General features: G+C 48.4%; 1 protein-coding gene and 1 pseudogene across 1 annotated transcript in view; one reads left to right on the forward strand and one right to left on the reverse strand.

Annotated features, from left to right (window-relative positions):
• LOC119975540 overlaps positions 1-11,715 on the forward strand; it is a 106,502-nt pseudogene extending 94,787 nt beyond the window's left edge.
• LOC119976321 (netrin-G1-like) overlaps positions 1-22,725 on the reverse strand; it is a 266,704-nt gene that overhangs the window by 238,229 nt on the left and 5,750 nt on the right. The gene's annotated exons all lie outside the window — the stretch shown is intronic.

Raw genomic sequence — 22,725 nt, forward strand, 5'->3', positions numbered from 1 at the left:
AAAGTGAGATCCAAAGATTCACGGCGGCCTGAGAGAAAATAAATCTCCGCATTTCCACCTGAATTTGGAGACCCAATGGCCACAATATCGCGGCTCCGTTAGCCGTGGGCACAAATCTGATCATGACACGACATCTCGTGAGTGGCCAGAAACAGGATCCTGAGGAGATCCTGGTTTGAGATCTTCCCCGCTCCCCTCGGCCGGTGATGTAATCAGTTGAACCTGATTACGACCTGGCCGCGATCCTGATCGCCGTAGATTTTAATACATTTTAACATTATTAATCAGCTTAACACTGTAGCCTCCACCCACAATGTTTCCTTCACCACATATCTCCCACGGCGACATGGCATGTCGCCATCAGAAATCACTACTGGTTTTCAAAAGGTGAAAACAAGTCATGATGGCCACCGGAGAGCATGGAGGTGCCAGTAGACCCCAGTTGTTGTGGGACAAGGCAGGAGCAGTGAGCACAGAATTGCACCCTGGAATTTGGGGCAGTGTCAAGGGGGCAGTGCCAATGGGACAGTGCTACAGGGGCACATGAAAGGGTCAGATCCGAGGAGGCTCTGGATGGGGGTGTAAAACCTCTCTTTTTAAGGGTCTCCCCTTATGTATGGTGGTTTGGAGATGGGAGGAGCCCAATGTCTGCGGTGGTGGGTGATGGCTGTGAAAGGGGAGAGTGTCAGCGGTACTGCCATCCTGGAATGTGTCCCCCGGTAATTCTGTGGTGCTGGGGGAGCAGGGATGGGGAGAGAGGTGAGATGGCTCTGATACTTCAGAGGTGGTGGGGAACACCCCAAAGCATGTGGGGCTGGTCCTCCATGTCTACGGCGAGGGTGGGTGTGGGTGGTGGGATGGGGGGAGTGGTTGTATATCTTTTATGCAGATGGGCCTTCCCTGTAAATATGGCACCAAGGCCTTGCCATCTCTATCAGACCCTGACATGCCAGAATGACGGCAGAGACCATACCCCCCCCCCCCCCCCCCCCCACCCCCACCCCCCAGATTTTCTGTGCTCAGAATCCCTGAAAATGTGGTCTGAATTCCCGGTTATGTTTCTGGTGAGAAACATATCGGATTTCAGTCGGACACTGACACTCTGACAAACCTTTGGAACGTTCCACCCCTTATTTTTAAACAGTGCCCCCGGGTTTCCACCCTCCCTAAGGAGAAACACCCTTTCAGCATTCACCCTGCCTACTTCCCTCACCATCTTAAATGTTTCCATTTTTCAAGTTCTCATTCTTCAAACTCCAATGGACACAGGCCCACCCTATCCAACCTGTCCGCATACGTTAAACGCACCCCCATCCCTGGACCTCCCAGACATCAGTCAAGTGAACCTTACCTGAATTGCTTCTAAAGCATTTACATCCTTTCCTACATAAAGACACAAAGACTGTGCACAGTATTTCAGATGTGGCCTCACATGTACAACCACAACAAAACATCTCTACTTTTATTCCATTTCACTTGCAATGAATGGCAAAGTTCCATTTGTCTTCCAAATTGTTTGCTATCCCTGTGGACTAACATTTTGTAATTCCTGTACCAGGACACCCAAAGTTCTGTAATCTCTCTACTTAAGTAATAGGAGGCCTTGTGGCACAATGGGTAGCTCCCCCTATCACTGAACCAGAAGCTTTGAGTTTGTGTCCAATGTCAGGACTTGGTGGTCATGGAAACAGCATTCAACACAATTCACAAGTTGATAATCAGCTCGGAAATCCTTCCACACTGACCCCACTATTGCCCAAAGGGTAAAAAAAAGTATATAGGTGTGAAGACACGCCAACAACAGCATTTAAATAATATGTTGCATTTCAGTTCTTCTTGCCACCGTGGACAAGTTCATGTTTATCCCATGTTATGACCAGACTGCAATGTATGCCAGAGAACTGGAACGAGATACCACAACAATTTTGCAATTTGTAAACTGTGAGGAAAGGCTACCTGCTCTCCCCGGCACCATCCCATCCGAGGAGTAATTCCGCTGACAAATATGGATTTTCTTCACTCAAAAGAAACGTAATTATTAACACAGGACAAACTACATTAACATTGCCAAAAATACCTCACAGTTTAAAAAATTTTTTTTTTAATAAATTTAGATTACCCAATTATTTTTTCTATTAAGGGGCAATTTAGCGTGGCCAATCCACCTACTCTGCACATTTTTGGGTTGTGGGGGCGAAACCCACGCAGACACGGGGAGAATGTGCAAACTCCACACGGACAGTGACCCAGAGCCGGGATCGAACCTGGGACCTCAGTGCCGTGAGGCGGTTGTGCTAACCACTAGGCCACCGTGCTGCCCTAAAAAAAAACCTCACAGTTAACAGTTAAACAATTCTTAACAACAAAATGATACACTTTAACTTCTAACATTCCTTCTCTATCTCTAATTAGGCAAAGCCCATTACAGATCAAAAGACACTTGTAAATAAAGTCAGCAAACACAGAGATATTTACAGTGCTCTTTGTGGAGAATTGCTTTCAGCGAAGGAACGAGACCCTTTCCAGGTCTAAAGACCTGGCTCCTCCCATTAATTACATCATCTGTGTCCCACTAACTGTCTTATAACCATCTTACTGAGGTTAAACACTTCCCCTCAATTATCTAAACCCCAGGGAGCCTTGTTTCTGTAAACAAAACTCCATTAACCTTCTATAGAAAATGGTTATAATCAATGATTATCACACTTTTACAACATCTTAATTGCATCCTTTGCAGACTCACCACCTGCTTGTCTGTTAAACCAGGATTTATAAAAATATTATTGCAACAGATAAAAAATACTATATATATATATAACAATTTCCTACATTCAGCACACCATATTTCACTCCCATCTGCCATATCTTTTGCCGAGTCACTTAACCTGTCTATATTCCCTTGTAGATTTCTTATGTCTTCTTCACAACTTAATTTCTTATTTGTCTTTTTGTCATTGTCAAATTTAGCAAACAAACATTAGGTGCCTTCTTCCAAATCATTGATATAAATTGTAACTAGTTGAGACTCCAGCATTGTTCCCCGTGGCACTCCACTACTCTCACCTTGCCAAGCTGAAAATGACATTTTTATCCCTCCTCTGTTTGCTGTTAGGTAACCATCCTTCTGTCCATGCTAAAATGTTATCTCTTGCAGAATGAGGTTGTATTTTGCATTGTAACCTTTGATGTGGAAAGTGCCTTCTGGAAATCTGAATGCATCACAATCATAGGTTCCCCTTCATCCATGTTGCGTGTTACTTCCTCAAAGCTTTCCAACAAATTAGTCAAACATGATTTCCCTTTTACAGAACATGGGTGGAATTCTCACATTTTGAGACTAAGTGTGGTAGCTGGCAGCTTCTGTCCCATTGGCCAGAATGGAGAAACCGAGTGCCAGATTCGGCACTCAGAACCTCATTAATTATACATTTTTCCTCAAATCTTCCTGGCAGCTGATTCATCCTCCTACCCTCAGTTGATGTATTCGAAGTTCCCGACAGCAAGCTCCACGGCTGGGGCCGCGGTGCAAACATATTCTGCACTTGAGGAAATACGCAAATAATGTTGGATGTTACCGAGTGGAGGCCCCTCGAGAGACTCGGGCAATGATTTTCCAGCCCCACCTTGCACTCCATTCCTTCTTGAACTGTGATCCTTTGTTGTGGTGTGTGCATGAGTTCCACAGCACAGTCCTGTCCAGGAGGACAGGGACCCCTGTACTCTCAAACCCCAGGAACAGCACTCATCACAAACTTTCTTGTTAACCATCACTCTTCAGCAATTTGGTTTTAGACTGATGTAGTTTCATGCTGGCATGATACAAGATTGGAAGGCCGGACAGAATGCCAGTGGGTGGCTGGTTTAATGAGCATTCATGAGATGCAGATGAGTGCAAATGGCATTCATGCCACAGCCAGTGGGAAGACCAACCCGCCATTGGGAGAATTACAATGTGAGTTTATGCCAGTGTGTTTCTGACTGTTTGGCACTCACTAGATTCTCCAACCCTGCCCACGACCAAACCCACGACAGGCAGGATGGAAGAATTCCAGCCCCATGTCGGGATTCTCTGAAATCACCGCAATGGCCCGACGTCTGCGTCAAAATCGGCGCGAACCACTCCGGCGTCGGGTCACCCGGAAGTTGTGGAATCCTCTGCCCCGGAAGGGGACAACAGCGGCGTGACACCAATCGCGACAGCGTGACCCATCACAGACGCGCGGGCCATCATTAACGCCGTGCGGCATCACTCCACAAAAGACTCCGCCGCCGGAGACTTGGCAAAATGGCCACCCGCCGTGCAGCGCCGAAGTTCCAGGAGTGGGACATCGAGGTGCTCCTGGAGCTGAGGAAGGAGTTCCTGTATCCCGGACACGGCTGCAGCGTTGCACCACACGTCAGCCGGCACCTGCGGAGGGAGGTGGCAGTGGCCGTCAGCGCCGTGGCCGTAACAGCCAGGACAGGCAGCCAGTGCCACAAGAAAGTCAATGACCTAGTCAGGGCAGCCAGGGTGAGTACCACCCACCATTCCCCCTGGCCCCAGGATAGGCGGCACAGCGCTAGCTGAAATCCCGCCTCGCCGCTCCAAGGCTGACTGCCAAATTCTCCGCCGCCGTTTTTTGGGCGGGGCGGCCCGTCCGGCAATTCTCCGTGCCCTGATGTGCCGAGCGGCCGCCCGTTTTCAGCCAGACCCACCGGCGTGGATTAGACAAAGTCTATACCGGCGGGACCTGGTTTGGTGGGCAGCCTGCGGAGTCCTCGGTGGCGTGGGGGCGCTCCCCACAATGTCCTGGCCTGCAATCGGGGCCCAATGATCTGCGGGTGGGCCTGTGCCGTGGGGGCACTCTTTCCTTCCACGCCGGCCTCTGTAAGGCTCCGCGATGGCCGGCGCGGAGATGAAAACTCCTGCGCATGCGGAAGAACACGCTGGCGCTCCTGCGCATGCGCTAACTCATGCCGGCCGGCGGAGACCCTTCGCCGCTGGTTGGCGGGGTGCCAACAACTCCAGCTGACTCCCGGGTGGCCCGATGCCGGACTGGTTGACGCCACACTTTGGGGCCGGTACGGCCCGCCCGACCGATTGCAGGAGAATCCCGCCCCTTGTGTTTTGGTTGCCTTACGTGGCTTTGCTAATCTGTGGTGTAACTTTTAGTGAGGGGTCTTGACAGGGTGGGGATGTGTCCTCTTCTCGGAGAACTCCGGGTCGATGTTTAAAGATAAGTGGTTGCCCATTTAAAAAAGAGTTGAGGAGAATATTTCTGACTCAGAGGATTGATTGCCTTTGGGAATCTTCCTGAAAAGGTGATGGAAGCAGAGTTTTGGAATATTTTTAAGGTGGAGGTGGGTCGACTTTTGGTAAGCATGGAGTTAACAGGTTATCGGGGGCAGGGGGAACAGCTGATCAAAGGTCGTTTGAAAATCTAGATATATTACATCTACTGAATTCCTATTGTCTCTTTTATTTTCTCATTTAATAAAGATTCCATTCTTATTTCTTCTTCTAATGTTAAGTTGATTAGTTTATAATCCCAGGATATACGGAGTCTGGTCACATTTAATATCCCAAAACACACTGGTCCTGTCTTATTTGAGTTTTCAGTGGCATGCTGACTCCCCACACTGTAATATTCCCAAGATATACTGAGTCATGCACACGAAACACAAAAGGATACACCGGGTCGGAGAATCTCCGGGGGGGTGGCGTGAATCACGCCCCGCCGCTCCGACGCTGGCTGCCAAATTCTCCGGAGCCGGGGGCGTGGATTGCACCATGCCGGTCAGGGGCCATTCGCAGCAGCCCCCCGGCAATTCTCCGGGCCACGATGGGCCGAGCGGCCTCCCGTTTTCGGCCAGTACTGCTGGCGTGGATTAGACAAGGTCCATACCGGCGGGACCTGGTTTGGAGGGCGGCCTGCAGAGTCCTCGGGAGGTGGCGGGGAAATCCAGCCCCAGGGGGGCCCCCACGGTGGCCTGGCCTGCCATCGGGACCCACCGATCTGCGGGGGGGGGGGGGGGGGGGCCTGTGCCGTGAGGGCACTCTTTCTCTCCGTGCCGGCCTCTGTAATGCTCCGCGATGGCCAGCGTCGAGAAGAAATCCCCTCCACATCCGCAGGAAACACAGCAGCCATTCTACACATGCGCTAGAACACGCTGGCGCTCCTGCGCATGCACAAACGCATGCCGTCTGGCGGAGGCCCTTCTGTGCCGGTTGGCATGGCGCCAACCACTCCAGCGCCGGCCTCGGTCCCGGAAATGCGGAGGATTCCGCACCTTCCGGGCGGCCCAACACCGGAGTGGTTCACGCCACTCTTTGGCGCTGGTAGGGCCCGCCCCACCGATTGCGGGTTAATCCCGGCCGAGGATTTATTTCTCGAGGGACAGAAAGTGTAAGTAGGGAAGTCAGGTCAAACCTGTGTTGATTGTTATTTAGATCACCCCGAGAGTACTATGTACAGCTCTGACTTCCATATTGTATCAATGATATTGTGGCACTGGAGATGGTGCAAAGATTGATTCGGATGATACCAGAAATGTGGGGGAGTACATATTATGAGTGGATTGACAAGCTGGGTATGTTTCCTCTGCGAAAAAAGCAGGTCAAGAGGCGACCTAATAGAGGTCTCAAAAATTATGGAAGATTTTTATCGAGCAGATACAAAGAGAATGTTTCCTCTTGTGGGGCAGAGCAGAGCTAGAGACGATTGATATACGAAAGTCACTGAGAAAGCCGATATGAGAATGTGGAATTGGCTACTGAAGCAGCAGAGATGTACCTAAGGGGAAGTTAGATAGGCAAATGAGGGGAAATGCAATATCGGATTACAATGGTAGATTTAGATGTGGAATGATGGGAGGTACTCGGGTGGAGCATAAGCATGAACTGGTCAGGCTATATTCTGTTTCGATGCCACACGTCCTGTGTCATCCTGATTCTCTCTCTCTGAATCTTTCTGTCTTTCTCTGATTGTTACTATGATTATTTCTGCCTCTGACTTTTTCTCTCCAATTCTCTCTTTCTCACTCCGTTGATTCTCCTGATATCACTTTCTGTTTGATTCTCCCTCTCTGACTCTCTCTCTGTGATTCACTCTTTCTCACTTATTCTGATTCCGTTTTCCTCATTCTTGATTCTCTCGCACTCCCTCTCTCCCGCCCCTCTAACAGGTCTGAAATCCCAGGTTCTGGTTACTGTTGGGATTGTACTTGGAGTCCTCGGGATCATCGCTCTCGCCGTTGTGGTTGTCATCTACTTGAAGAAAGGTAGGAATCGGAGAGACATTGACAGTTCCTCATTGGGGGAGGGGGGAATGTGTCTATGGTTCTGGAAGGATCCAGGGGTGAGTAGTCCAGGCTGAGGGAAAGGGCTCAGGAAGATGTGGAAGGGCTCAGCTGGATTAGCCCAGGAATGCCGGGTTGGGAGTGACGATGGGAGGTGTTGGGGAAGTGTACAGCAGGTGTGGGAGTTGTGAAGGGGCTGAGGGGGGAATCTTGGTGTATGGTGAAGGGTATCCATTTGGGTTTGGTTCAGGCTGTAGGGGTAGTGAGTCTCAGTTAGTGGAGGAGTGGCCTAAGGTGGTGGCCTGTTGTTCGCGATGTCATAGTGCCTTGGAGAGTGGGGATAAGGTGCCGGATTGGCTGTGGGGGGGGGAGGGGGGGGGGGTTGGGATTGATGAGGCAGAAGCGGTGAAAGACCCAGAAGGCGGAGGTGAAGGGTGTCATGACAAAGAATGTGGTCCCAGGATTGGATGCAAGTCTCATTTTGGCGTAGTGCCTCAGTTCAGCCTGAGTGAGGGGCTTGTGTCAGGGAGGGAGTGAGGGGCTCGGCTCAGTGTGGGAGGAGCTCGCGTCAGGGTGAGAGTGAGGGGCTCAGGGCAGGGCGGGAGTGAGGGGCTCGGGTCAGGATGGGAGTGAGGGCCTCGGGTCAGGGTAGGAGTGAGGATCTCGGGTCAGGGTGGGAGCGAGGGTCTCTGGTCAGGGTGGGAGTGAGGTGTTCGGGTCAGGATGGGAGTGAGGGTCTCGGGTCAGGATGGGAGTGAGGGGCTCCCATCAGAGCGGGAGTGAGGGGCTCGCGTCAGAACGGGAGTGAGGGGCCCGCGTCAGAATGGGAGTGAGGGGCTCGCGTCAGAGCGGGAGTGAGGGGCTCGCGTCAGAACGGGAGTGAGGGGCTCGCGTCAGAATGGGAGTGAGGGGCTCGCATCAGAACGGGAGTGAGGGGCTCGCATCAGAGCGGGATTGAGGGGCTCACGTCAGGGCAGGAGTGAGGGTCTCGGGTCAGGGTGTGAGTGAGGGTCTCGGGTCAGGGTGCGTGAGGGGCTCAGGTCAGGGTGGGAGTGAGGGGCTCCCATCAGAGCGGGAGTGAGGGGCTCGCGTCAGAACGGGAGTGAGGGGCTCGCATCAGAACGGGAGTGAGGGGCTCGCATCAGAGCGGGATTGAGGGGCTCACGTCAGGGCAGGAGTGAGGGGCTCGGGTCAGGAGTGTGAGGGTCTCGGGTCAGGGTGTGAGTGAGGGTCTCGGGTCAGGGTTTGTGAGGGGCTCGGGTCAGGGCGGGAGTGAGGGGATTGGGTCAGGAGTGAGGGGCTCGGGTCAGGGCGGGTGTGAGGGTCTCAGGTCAGGGCGGGTGTGAGGGGCTCGGATCAGGGCGGGAGTGAGGCTCTCGGTTCAGGGTGGGAGTGAGGGTCTCGGGTCAGGGTGGGAGTGGGGGGCTTGGGTCAGGGCAGGGTGAGGGTCTCAGGTCAGGGCGGGAGTGAGGGGTTCTGGTCTGGGCGAGAGTGAGGGGCTCTGGTCTGGGTGAGAGTGAGGGGCTCTGGTCTGGGTGAGAGTGAGGGGCTCTGGTCTGGGTGAGAGTGAGGGGCTCTGGACTGGGTAAGAGTGAGGGGTTCTGGTCTGGGTGAGAGTGAGGGGCTCTGGTCTGGGTGAGAGTGGGGGCTCTGGTCTGGGTGAGAGTGAGGGGCTCTGGTCTGGGCGGGAGTGAGGGGCTCTGGTCTGGGTGAGAGTGAGGGGCCCTGGTCTGGGCGAGAGTGAGGGGCTCTGGTCTGGGTGAGAGTGAGGGGCTCTGGTCTGGGTGAGAGTGAGGGGCTCTGGTCTGGGTGGGAGTGAGGGGCTCGGGTCTGTGATGGGCTCGGATCAGGGCGGGAGTGAAGGGCTCGGGTCAGGGTGGGAATGAGGGGCTTGGGTCAGGGCGGGAGTGAGGGTCTCGGGTCAGGGTGGAAGTGAGGGGCTCAACAATCTGTTGGAGGGGCTCAGCGTGAGAGAGGGTCAATCTGTTCCTTTCACCCGGAGTTCCAGCATCTCTCTGAATTTCTTTCACTCTCGTCACTTACTGAGCATTCATTGATTTACAGGGAGAGGGAAGATCAGCTACAATCCGACAAACAGTAAGCTGATCATCAAACACACTCTGGATCTGAGTGTAACTGTGTGAATCCTTCATTCTACTTCAGGCACACTGAGTTACTAATTGTTCTCTCTCTGTCTGTCTCTCTCTGAATGTGTGTGTATCATCCTCTGTGTTTGTTTGTGTGTGTGTGTATCATACCCTCTGAGTGTACATGTGTGACTGTGTCCCTCTTCTTCAGTCGGTATGTGTGTCACCCTTTCACTCTGTGAATCTCTCTCTCGTCTGTCCGTCTGTCTTGTTCTCTGTCTGTGTCTGCTGGTGTGTGTATAACCGTCTTCTTTCTCCATGTTTGTGGTTTTCTCTCTCCTGTTTTTGTGTCTTGCATGCTGTTTCTGTCCCTCTGAATGTGAATTGTTTGTCTAAGGCCTCTTCTTTCATTAACAGCATCAGATAAAGGGGAATCCTCAACCATCTCCACTGCCAGTGCCTGAGGTATGAATAGTGCTAATTAATGTTGGGAGCAAATGCTTCTAGTTGGTACATCCTAGTTGGTGTAATAAATGTACAATCTGGAGGGTGGAATATGAGCTCAGTGCATGTTCCTCAGTGTATAGTCATTAATGAGAAGCTCATTCAATTCAACTCTGAGCTTTGAGACTGGCCTTCTAGAAATGACTGGTCTTCTACAGTCTGAGGATGGAGATATCCTGGAGAGTTGGGGAGTTGCAGGGCAGGAACATCTCATTTGAGGCTGATGTCTCTTTCAGACTGGCCTTGAGGAGGTGGCTGGTCCTATACAGTCTGGGGGTTTGGAGGTTTGAGTCTGGAAGCATCTGGAAGCATCTAATCTTGGATGTGGCTTCCTGTCAGCTGATCATCTTCCTTAAGGGAGTTCAGTTGCCCAGAGCATCCGCTAAGATAGATTACTGGGGTTTAATGTTGTTGCTCTCCCGGGATTCTGAATTACTGGGAGTTTGTAGGATGGTGTGCACTGGGAGGGGTATGGATCTGATGGAGTACTTGTAACTGTTTTGGACTCTAGACCTTGAGGAAATTTTCTGATCTTGGAGAGATTGCAATGTAGATTTAGCAGAATGATACCTGGTGGCCCAATTGTTAAAGTAGGAGGAGAGGTTAAAGAAGTTAGATGGTCAAGGGCAATTTGATTGAAGCTTTCAATATTAACAGAAATGCAGTAGATAGAGAGAGAAAAAGCATCCCTGCAGTTTGGGGGGGGGGGGGGGGGGGGGTTTGGAGGGGGCAGAGTCTAATTGAAACCTGCCTTATGGAAACCGAAACTTGGAAATACGTCTGCACAAAAAGGGTTGTAATGGTTTGAAACTCCCCTCCTGAAATTGAAATTAATGATCAATGAACTGCTAATACATCCACTTGAAAACACCTACAATCTAAAAAAAATTAGCAATGAGACAAATATAGAATATATATGGATATATGTTTCACACACCAGTCAAGGTATCAATCAATGATGGGACATGCTTTAGCGGGTAACTGGTGTTCCTGTGCCCTTCGCTGGTTTCTGCTGGTGTTTGTGAGGTGGGTCTGTTGGATTTTGCTGCTGGCATTTTTTGGGTTCTGTTGGGTCTACTGGGATTTGCTGTCTTTCTATACCCACCCATGTCTTTCTCTTCCCCCAGTGTCCTCCTGTGTTCTGGGCTGGGAATCCAACGTTGCACTGCCGGAAATCATTTGGAGGAGTGGATGAGAGCATCGAGCGCCATTGACTCTTTCACTCTATTCATTCTCAATTTTTGAAATTATTCAAATGATAATCCTTATTGGTGTCTGTTGCTGCTGGGATCCAAGCCAATTGGTGAAGCCGAAAATAAGACAGCTCTTTATTGAGAGACGTTATTCACTTGTTCAGTTACACAGTGCTCCTCCCATGTCCCACCATCCCACCTATTTCTATTCTCATTTAATAAAATAAATGATCCATAAAATAATTTAATGGAAGATGGCAGGGGTAGTAACACCCCCTGAAGGGGCAAAGACAGGAATGCATCTTCAACCCGGAGAATTATATTTTATTTTTTATTAATTCAAGGGATGTGTGCATTGCTGGCTAGGCCAGTACTTATTGCCCATCCCTAATTTCTCTTTAGAAGGTGGTGGTTGAACTGTCTTATTGAACTGGTGTAGGTACATCCAGGGTGCTGTTAGTGAGAGGCATCAGCGATACATTTCTATGCTTCTGATATATTTCTTTGTTACCACAAAGAGCAAACGTGTGGCGGTGTCCACGGTCTTCATTCTTGTAAAACTCAACGTGAGATTTATTAAGGGTGTCACTCAAATTGATGATCTAGATGATGATCTGCTTAAAGCTCTGCTGACATCACTACACATCACGTGACTCATAACCAGCAGGAATGTGTTTCCTGGTAATTTCCAACTCAGAATGGTGAATGACCTGAAGGCGTTTGAAAGCTGCTGTCTAAAGAAACTTGGTGAGTTACTGCAGTGCATCTTGTAGATGGTACACACGGCTGCCACTGTACATCCATGGTGGAGGGCCTGAATGGTTATGGAATGGAACATGATTCTGCTTTGTCCTGGATGGTTTTGAGCTCTTTGAGCGATGCAGCTGCACTCAACCAAGCAGTTAGGCATTATTCCGTCACACTCCTGACATCTGCCTTGCAGATAGTGAACAGGCTTTGGGGGGTCAGGAGGTGAGTTACTCGCCACAGGATTCCTGGTCTCTGACCTGCTCTTGCAGCCATAGCATTTATATAGCTGGTCTAGTTCAGTTTCTGGTCAATGGTAATCCGCAAGATGTTGCTAATGGGGATACGGTGATGGTAATGACATTGAATGTCAAGGGGCAATGCTTAGATTATCCATTTGTGGTAGTCTGTATTAGGGGTATTACGGTACCTAGGTTGGAGGTACCTGATTCTGTAAGACTATTGGTGAAGCCTGCCTACTGGTTCCGCCCAGTAAGGCGGAGTATAAGAGTCTGTGTCTCCCTAACTGCTGCACTTTGCACCTGCGCTGCTGGGGGAAACATCTAGTCCAATAAAGCCTTCAATTGTACTCCAATCTCGCTTCAAGAGTTATTGATCGTGCAGCACCATTATTGGAGGGAATTTGATTATGTGAGCTTACTTTGACACATTGTTTAGTTAGCATGCTGCACGAGAGGCTGTCACCTCCTTTTATTAGTTTGTTTTGATCATTTGTTTTATTAATAAATGAGAAAGTAAAGAGTTGGGAATCCTGCTCCTGGGCCAGGCCCGGCCAAGCTGCCAGGTCGAAGCGGTCGAGGATAGGGGGGTCACCTTGCCTGACTGTCTGACCCTCTTCCCAGTCACTTAAGCAGACAGACGAGAAGCAACTAAAACATGTCAGAAGAGTTAGGTTTAAAGAAGAAGCATAAAGCACAAAAATGAGAGTTATAACACGCACGGGTCTTACCAGGGAGGAATGATTAACTATCCCGTGGATCTTGCAGAATACACGCTCCCCCGCTAAGTGGGGGGTGGGGAGCATTAACAATATCTGGTTGTGTATAAATAGAGTCGGTGAGTAAGGCACCGAATAGGGAAGACTCAGTGGGGAACTACTGGAGCTGGATATAATAGTCGTGGTAAAATAAAGTAAGTTTTTGTTTCAAAACACTCTGTGTGGAGTCTTCGTGGTCCTTAGAAAAGAGAGGGAGAGCGATTTAGAGAGAAAATTTCAGAGAGGGCTTTGACAGCTGAAAGTCTGGCCACAATTGTAATTAAATCGGAGATGTTAAGAGGCAGAAGTGAGCTGAATTGCAGATATAAAGGAGGATTTTAGGGATATGGGAGATTACAGATATAGGAAGGGTGCCATCGAGCGATCTGAAACCAAGGATGAAAGTTTCAAATCAAGGTGCTCCTTAATAATGATCCAGTTTAACTCAAAAGAACAGAGGAGTGATGGGAGATTCTGGAAAGTTCCCATCAGACTGGATAATAGCGAATGTAACACCTTCATTCATGAAAGGTGGGAGACAGAAAGCAGGGGTCTGCAGGGCACTTAGCTTAACATCTGTCATCGGGAAAATGCAGGAATCTATTATTAAGGAGGTTATATCAGGGCATTTAGAAAATCTCAATGCCGTCAGGCAGCATTAACCTAGTTTTGTAAAAGGGAAATCATGTTTGACTAATTTATTAGAGTTCTTTGAGGAATTTGCATGTCCCATGCATAAAGGGTTGATGTGATGTTCTTGGATTTCCTAAAAGGATTTGCTCTGGTGCCATATTAAATATTACTGCACAAAGGAGGAGCTCCTGGTGTGGAGAGTAACATAATAGAATGGATAGAGGTTTGGTTAGCTAACAGGAAGCAGAGAGGATGGAGAAAAGTGTCATGTTTAGTTCAGCCGCTGACACTGGTGAAGGGCCACAGAGATCAATACAGAAGCTTTAACTATTCACAATCTATGGGCGCGATCTACTGCCCATACTATGCCCAAAAGGCAGCACGGCACAGTGCAACACGACTGCTAGATGCCGGGGATCCCTCTTCCAGGATCTATCCGGCTTACCATGCCTTGCGAGATCTAACGCAATCTCATGAGATGTCGCGATGTGGATCTCACCCCTTGTGAGAGGGATTACCTTTTAGCAAACCTGCATATTTCCAAGTCGGGCAGCATATAGCACAGTAGTTAGCACTGTTGTTTCACAGCACCAGGGGCCCAGGTTCGATTCCCGGCTTGGGTCACTGTGGGGAGTCTGCACGTTATCCCGGTGTCTGGGTGGTTTTCCTCCGGGTGCTCCGGTTTCCTCCCACAAGCCCTGAATGACATGCTGTTGGGTGAATTGTATATTCTGAATTCTCCCTCTGTGTACCCGAACAAACGCCGGAGTGTGGCAACTAGGGGGTTTTCACAGTAACTTCATTGAAGTGTTCATGTAAGCCTACTTGTGACAATAAATATCATTATTCTTAAAGATTATTAATTGTGAATGAGACAGCTATTCTCACTCTAATACGCATTCCCACAATCTACCCAAGGTGGGGGACCTTAACTCCCTCACCTTGGAGCCTTCAGGTGAGTGCCATTCAGTGCTGGTCTCCACAAATGGGGTCCAGACGAAACAGCACTCTGAGGAGACTTCCAGTGAACCGGGAGTCACCTAGTGCTTTCCCGCTGGGTAGGGTGACACTCTGGCAGGGGCAGTGCCAGGCTGGCATTTTTCCTGCGCTGTGGGTCGGACCCAGGGTTTCCCTGTGTGAGTGTGTTTGGGGGAGGGGGGGAATGCTGAGGCCCATTTTATCCGTGATTTGGGGCTTGGTGGAGGTGCAGGGCGGTTGAGAGATTGATCTCATCCTGCACTGAGGAAATCCGGTGAGCAGAGTTCGTCAGTGCAGTAAACGTTGAAGCCCCAATCTACCCTAATGGCCGATGAATAGTGTGGTGTATCTCGGCGCTCCAAGCACCAGGTAACGCCCAGCTAATTGCGCTAACAGACTCTGTTCGCATTGGATAGGTCACACGGAAGAAAGGACTGAATGCATGGCTACTAAATTTGCTGATTTCAGAAAGCTAGGTAGGAATGTGAGTTATGAAGAGCACGTAAGATGTCTGCAAAGGGATAACAAAGGGATGCAAAGAGACATACAGCGTGGACAAAAAATTGACAGATAATTCATGGCCAGAATTCTCCAGCAGTTCGCTGGCTGCATGATTCTCTGGTCCCTCCGGGAGCATATCCCAGCCGGCAGGATTCCCAGCGGCATGGGGTTATTTCACTGGGAAATCTCATTGACAGCGGTGAGCGTTTAGAATCATAGAATCCATATAGTGCAGAAGGAGGCTATTAGGCTCATCAGGTTTGCACTGAACCCCTGGAAGAGCACCCTACCCAGGCCCACTCCCCCGCCCTATCCCCATAACCCAACATAATCTGCACATTTTAGGGCACTGCGAGGCAATTTTAGCTTGCCCAATCCACTAACCTGCACATCTTTGGGAGGGAACCGGAGCACCCAGAGGGAACGCATGCAGACAAGAGGAGAAAGTACAAACTCCGCACCGACAGTCACCCAAGGGCTGGAATTCAACTCGAGTCCCAGGCGCTGAGGCAGCATTGCTAACCACTGTGCTGCTGCCAGCGAACGGTGCAGCAAACGGTGCAGCCAAATTCTCCATTCTGACAATGACAAATCCACACCACAATGTATGTAAATGTGAACCTGTCCACTTTGAAAGGAAAAATAGAAAAGCAATACATTATTCAAATGACAAGAGATTGCAGAACTCTACAGTACACAAGTACCTGGAAGCCTTGGTACAGGAATCGCTCAAAGCTAGTAAGCGGTTACAGCAAGTGATTAGCAAGTCAAGTGGAATATTATCTTTTGCAAAGGGAATGGAATATCAAACTGTGCAAATTTTCCTGTGATGTGCAGAGCTTAAATAAGGCCAAATCTGGCGTATCATCAGCAAGTTTCGTCTTCACATTTAAGAAAGGAAATAAATGCATTCGAAGCAGATCAGAGAAGGTTCACTCGACTGCTATCTTATGAGGTATCTTATGAGGAACGTTCAGAGAGGTTGGGCCTGTACCAGTTGGAGTTGAGAATTATGAGAGGTGATCTTATTGAAACATAATATCCTGAAGGGGACTTGATAGGGAGGGTGCTTATGGGAGAGACTAGAACGAGGTGTTACAGATGAAAACTAAAGATTCCCATTTAAAACTTGAGTTGAGGAGAATTTTATTTTCACTCAAGAGGGTTGTTAGTGGGCTGTACGGTGGTGCAGTGGCTATCACTGCTGCCTCACAGTGATGAGGACCTGGGTTTCGATCCCGGCCCTAGGTCACTGTCCATATTTGCGCGGGTCTCACCCCCACAACCCAATGATGTGCAGGGTAAATCGAATGGCAACACGAACTTGCCTCTTAATTGGGAAAAAAAGAATTGGAAACTTTAAATTTGCGCACGTCGAGAAGACACAGTCGGAGTGAGGAACATTCAGAGTGGGAAGTTAGAACTTGGTAATTTGGTGCAGTGAGGTAATTTGGTGCAGAGTGGGAGAAGGTACTTTTTCCCTGCTGTTTTGTTCTCTCTCTTTCTTCTGGCCTGTAACTTTTAATCTGCAGGGAGAGAACCAGGGAGCATCTGAGACCCTGGGTGAGTTCTCCCAGTGAGCCAGAGAAGACACAGCTAGAGTGAGGCACAACAAAGAGTGAGCTTGGGAATTTGAAACTAGGTTGAAGCAAGAAGTGTGTTCAGTTGAAGCTCCTGTTAGACCGCTTGATGGCTCTGGAGCTGCGGATGGACTCACTTTGGAGCATCCGTGATGCTGAGGACGTCGTGGATAGCACGTTTAACGAGTTGATCACACCGCAGGTGAAAGTTACTGAGGGAGATAGAAAATGGGTGACCAAAAGACAGAGCAAGAGTAGGAAGGCCGTGCATGTGTCCCCTGTGGTCATCTCCCTGCAAAACAGATATACCGCTTTGGATACTGTTGAGGGAGATGGCTCACCAGGGGAAGGCAGAAGCAGACAGGTTCATGGCACCGTGGCTGCTTCTGCTGCACAGAAGGGCTGGAAGAAAAATGGCAGGGCTATAGTGATAGGGGACTCAATCGTAAGGGGAATAGACAGGCAGTTCTGCGGTCGCAACGGAGACTCAAGGATGCTATGTTGCCTCCCTGGTGAAAGGGTCAAGGATGTCTCAGAGCGGCTGCAGGACATTCTGGGGGGGGGGGGGGGGGGGGGGAGAGGGTGAACAGCCAGCTGTTGTGGTGCACATAGGCACCAATGATACAGAAAAAAAAACGGGATGAGGTCCTACAAGCTGAATTCAGGGAGTTAGGAGTTAAACTAAAAAGTAGGACCTCAAAGGGAGTAATCTCAGGATTGATACCAGTGCCATGAGCTAGTCAGAGTAGGAATGTCAGGATAGGTAGGATGAATGCGTGGCTTGAGAGATGGTGCAAGACGGAGGAATTCAAATTCCTGGGGCATTGGAACCGGTTCTGGGGGTTGTGGGGCCAGTACAAACCAGACAGTCTGCACCTGGGCAGGACTGGAACCGATGTCCTAGGGGCCGTATTTGCTAGAGATGTTTGGGAGGGTTTAAACTAATGTGGCAGGGGGATGGGAACCTAGGCAGGAAGTTGGAAGATAGTAAAATAGGGACAGAAGCAAAGGGAAGTAAGGCGGAATGTGTAAGGCAGAGAAGCCATAGTCAAAAATAAAAAGGGCGACAGGGCAAGGTACAGTGACTGTGGGGAGCTCAGTGAATAGGCTCAGTAATACTAAAAGGAATAAAACTAGAAGTAAAAACATTAATGATAAGCGACACGGCAGGTTGTTACATGAAGATATGGGATCAACAACAAGGAAAATTAGGAGAAAAGTTAAGCGGAAATATAACTTAGGAGCGGTTACTGATCGAGATGTTAAGATTCAAAACAGAGGTAAAAAAACCAACATAAGTGTACCTGAATGCTCGTAGTATTCGGAATAAAGTAAATGAGTTGATGGCGCAAATCATCGTGAATGACTATGGTTTAGTGGCCATTATTGAAACATGGTTAAAGGATGGTCACGACTGGGAGTTAAATATCCGAGGGTATCAAACTATTCGGAAGGACAGAGTGGATGGTAAGGGAGGTGGTGTTGCTCTGTTATTTAAGGATGAACTCCGGGCAACAGTAAGGGATGACATTGGTGCGATGGAGGATAAGGTTGAACCCACTTGGGTGGAAATCAGGAATAGTAAGGCGACAAAGTCACTGATAGGAGTAGTCTATAGGCCACCAAATAGTAACATTATGGTGGGGCAGGCAATAAACAAAGAAATAACTGATGCATGTAGAAATGGTACAGCAGTTATCATGGGGGATTTTAATCTACATGTTGATTGGTTTAACAGGACGGTCAAGGCAGCCTTGAGGAGGAGTTTATAGAATGTATCCGCGATAGTTTCCTAGAACAGTATGTAATGGAACCTACGAGGGAACAAGCGGTCCTAGAACTTGTCCTGTGTAATGAGACAGGATTGATTCATGATCTCATAGTTAGGGATCCTCTCAGAAGGAGCAATCACAATATGGTGGAATGTAAAATACAGATGGAGGGTGAGAAGGCAAAATCAAATACTCGTGTTTTGTGCTGAAACAAAGGAGATTACAATGGGATGAGAGAAGAACTAGCAAAGGTAGACTGGGAGCAAAGACTTTATGGTGGACCAGTTGAGGAACAGTGGAGAACCTTCCAAGCGATTTTTCACAGTGCTCAGCAAAGGTTTATACCAACAAAAAGGAAGGATGGTAGAAAGAGAGAAAATCGACCGTGGATATCTAAGGAAATAAGGGAGAGTATCAAATTGAAGGAAAAAGCATACAAAGTGGCAAAGGTTGGTGGGAAACTAGAGGACTGGGAAATTTTTAAGGGGCAACAGAAAGCTTCTAAAAAAACCTATAAAGAAGAGTAAGATAGATTATGAGAGTAAACTTGCTCAGAATATAAAAACAGATAGTAAAAGCTTCTACAAATATATAAAACAAAAAAAGAGTGGCTAAGGTAAATATTGGTCCTTTAGAGGATGAGAAGGGAGTTTTAATAATGGGAGATGAGGAAATGGCTAAGGAACTGAACAGGTTTTTTGGGTCGGTCACAGTGAAAGACACAAATAACATGCCAGTGACTGATAGAAATGAGGCTATGACAGGTGAGGACCTTGAGAGGATTGTAATCACTAAGCAGGTAGTGATGGGCAAGCTAATGGGGCTAAAGGTAGACAAGTCTCCTGGCCCTGATGGAATGCATCCCAGAGTGCTAAAAGAGATGGCTAGGGAAATTGCAAATGCACTTGTGATAATTTACCAAAATTCACTAGACTCTGGGGTGGTCCCGGTGGATTGGAAATTAGCAAACGTGACACCACTGTTTAAAAAAGGAGGTCGGCAGAGAACAGGTAATTATAGGCCAGTGAGCTTAACTTCAGTAGTAGGGAAGATGCTGGAATCTATCATCAAGGAAATAGCGAAGCATCTGGATAGAAATTGTCCCATTGGGCAGATGCAGCATGGGTTCATAAAGGGCAGGTCATGCCTAACTAATTTGGTGGAATTTGTTGAGGACATTACCAATGTGGTAGATAACGGGGAGCCAATGGATGTGGTATATCTGGATTTCCAGAAAGCCTTTGACAAGATGCCACACAAAAGGTTGCTGCTTCAGATAAAGATGCATGGCATTAAGGATAAAGTAGTAGCATGGATAGAGGATTGGTTAATTAATAGAAAGCAAAGAGTGGGGATTAATGGGTGTTTCTCTGGATGGCAATCAGTAGCTAGTGGTGTCCCTCAGGGATCAGTGTTGGGCCCACAATTGTTCACAATTCACATAGATGATTTGGAGTTGGGGACCAAGGGCAATGTGCCCAAGTCTGCATATGACACTAAGATGAGTGGTAAAGCAAAAATGTACAGAGGATACCAGACGTCTGCAGAGGGATTTGGATAGTTTAAATGAATGAGCTCGGGTCTGGCAGATGGAATACAATGTTGACAAATGTGAGGTTATCCATTTTGGTATGAATTACAGCAAACAGGATTATTATTTAAATGATAAAATATTAAAGCATGCTTCTGTGCAGAGAGACCTGGGTGTGCTAGTGCATGAGTCGCAAAAAGTTGGTTTACAGGTGCAACAGGTGATTAAGAAGACAAATGGAATTTTGTCCTTCATTGCTAGAGGGATGGAGTTTAAGACGAGGGATGTTATGCTGCAATTGTATAAGGTGTTAGTGGGGCCACACCTGGAGTATTGTGTTCAGTTTTGGTCTCCTTACCTGAGAAAGGACGTACTGGCACTGGACGGTGTGCAGAGGAGATTCACTAGGTTATTCCCAGAGCTGAAAGACTTGGATTATGAGGAGAGGTTGAGTAGACTGGGACTGTACTCTTTGGAATTCAGAAGGATGAGGGGGGATCTTATGGAAACATATAAAATTATGAAGGGAATAGATAGGATAAATGCGGGTAGGTTGTTTCCACTGGCGGGTGAAAGCAGAACTACGGGGCATAGCCTCAAAATAAGGGGAAGTAGATTTAGGACTGAGTTTAGGAGGAACGTCTTCACCCAAAGGGTTGTGCATCTATGGAATTCCTTGCCCAGTGAAGCAGTAGATGCTCCTTCATTGAATGTTTTTAAGATAAAGATAGATAGTTTTTTGAAGAATAAAGGGATTAAGGGTTATGGTGTTCGGGCCAGAAAGTGGAGCTGAGTCCACAAAAGATCAGCCAAGATCTCATTGAATGGTGGAGCAGGCCCGAGGGGCCAGCTGGCCTACTCCTGCTCCTAGTTCTTATGTTCTTATAAACAAAAAAGAAGATTGTTAATCTGTGGAATTCTATTTCCCAGAGACAGATGAAGCAGGGTCAATGGCTGGTTTCAAGTCTGAGTTCGATCAATATGTGGTTGACAAAGGAGTCAAATGTTTCAGGGGTAGGCAGAAGAGTTGATGTTGATGTTTGGGTGGCTTCACGTTTACAGAGGGGGAGCATGGGGGAGCCCAGTGAGAACGACATTGAAATAGTTGAATCTCGAGGTAAAAGAAAACTATGAGGGTTTCACTAGCAGATGAGTTGAAACAGGAGCAGAGTTGGGTGAGGTACTGGAAGTGGATTTTGGGTGATGGTGCAGTTACATTTTTGGAAGCTTATCTCGGGGTTAAACGTAGCAGATTTGAAACAGTTAAATCAGCCTTCAAAACACGTTAGTCTCTTTCGTGAAACATTAATTAAGGTCTACCTTCAGCCTTTTTAATAAAATAATTTTTATTGTCACAAGTAGGCTTCCATTAACACAGCAATGAAGCTACTGTTAAAAGCCCCTAGCCGCCACATTCCTGCACCTGTTCGGGTACACGGAGGGAGAATTCAGAATGTCAAATTCACCTGACAGCACGTCTTTCGGGACTTGTGGGAGGAAACCGGAGCACCCCGGAGGAAACCCACGCAGACACAGGGAGAACGTGCAGACTCCACACAGACAGTGACCCAAGTCAGGATTCGAACCTGGGACCCTGGCGCTGTGAAGCAACAGTGCTAACCACTGTGCTAAATAATCCCGCAGGAGGTCTGGGGTATGTTCTGATGAAACTTCATTTAACCTGAAACATTGTGGGGGTTTTTTCCACATCCCTACAGCCTGTTGTTGGCCAGTGGTGGGATCTTGCTGTCAATGGGATTTCTCATTGAAAATGCAAGCAGCTGGGATTTACCGTCAGCTACACTGGAATATCCCGCTGCCAAGAATGGCCGTAAAATGCGTCCCCCACCCTTGTTTTTCTCCACAGATGCTGCCTGACCTGCTGAGTACGTTGCAGCGTAGTTTGTCTTGATTTCAGATTTCCAGCCTCTGCAGTAACTTGCTTTACAATTAGGATTACTCCCTGGGTGGAAGTACACTCTACATGTGATGATATAGCAATGGTCATGCGACAGGAAGCATTGCGTCAGTCACTGTGCCACATATATATGTGGTCCCTTTATCAGTCACATAGCTCACACTGTGTTGCTCTATAGTTCAAGCATTCAATGAAACTTTCCTTATACACTTGTTCCACAGCAAATACTATGGCGACTGGTTCAACCCAATTGTTGCCTCACTGTGGTACAAACCGTCCAATTACAAGAGAGATAATGAATCCATCTGCCTTCCCAGGTCACAGCCTCAGAATATCTGGCTTCAACAGTTTCCCATATTCGGACTCCGATCAGCTTGTACACAGTCCTACGGCAATATTGCCTAGGTCAGGGAAATAGGAGCATACAAACCAGGCCATCGGCCCCTCGTGCCTGCTCCACCATTCAATAAGAAGATTGCTAATCAGAGTGGGATTTCAATCCAACATTCCCGCCTATCCCGAATACCTTTCACGTCCTTGTTAATCAAGAATCTTATCTGGCACTGCATTAAAAATATTGAAAGATTCTGCTTCTACTTTCTTTTGAGTTCCAGAGTCTCACCACGCTCTAAGAGAAATAAATTCTCATAATCTCTCTTAACTGAGAGATACCATGGGCTAGATTCTCTGGTCGCTGACGCCAAAATCACGTTCAGCAACGGGCCGGAGAATTGAAATTCCCGACCGAATCGGGATGGCGCTGCTTCCGCGATGCTCCGCCCCTCCGAAGCAGCGTACTCAGAGAGTACGCTACACCACGTATCCATGGCCTCAGGACATTGCCTGAAGCCCACTCCCCGATGCTTCACCCCGACCAGACGAGTTTCCGATGGCGTTGGACACGTGTGGTCTCACCTATCGGGAACTCCGCATGGCGGCTACGGACTCAGTCCAACGCCGCCACAGTTGGAGGAGGACCAATCTGCAGGTGGGGGGGACATTATTC

The sequence above is a fragment of the Scyliorhinus canicula genome, chromosome 13, assembly GCF_902713615.1.
Source record: "Scyliorhinus canicula chromosome 13, sScyCan1.1, whole genome shotgun sequence".
Taxonomy (NCBI): domain Eukaryota; kingdom Metazoa; phylum Chordata; class Chondrichthyes; order Carcharhiniformes; family Scyliorhinidae; genus Scyliorhinus; species Scyliorhinus canicula.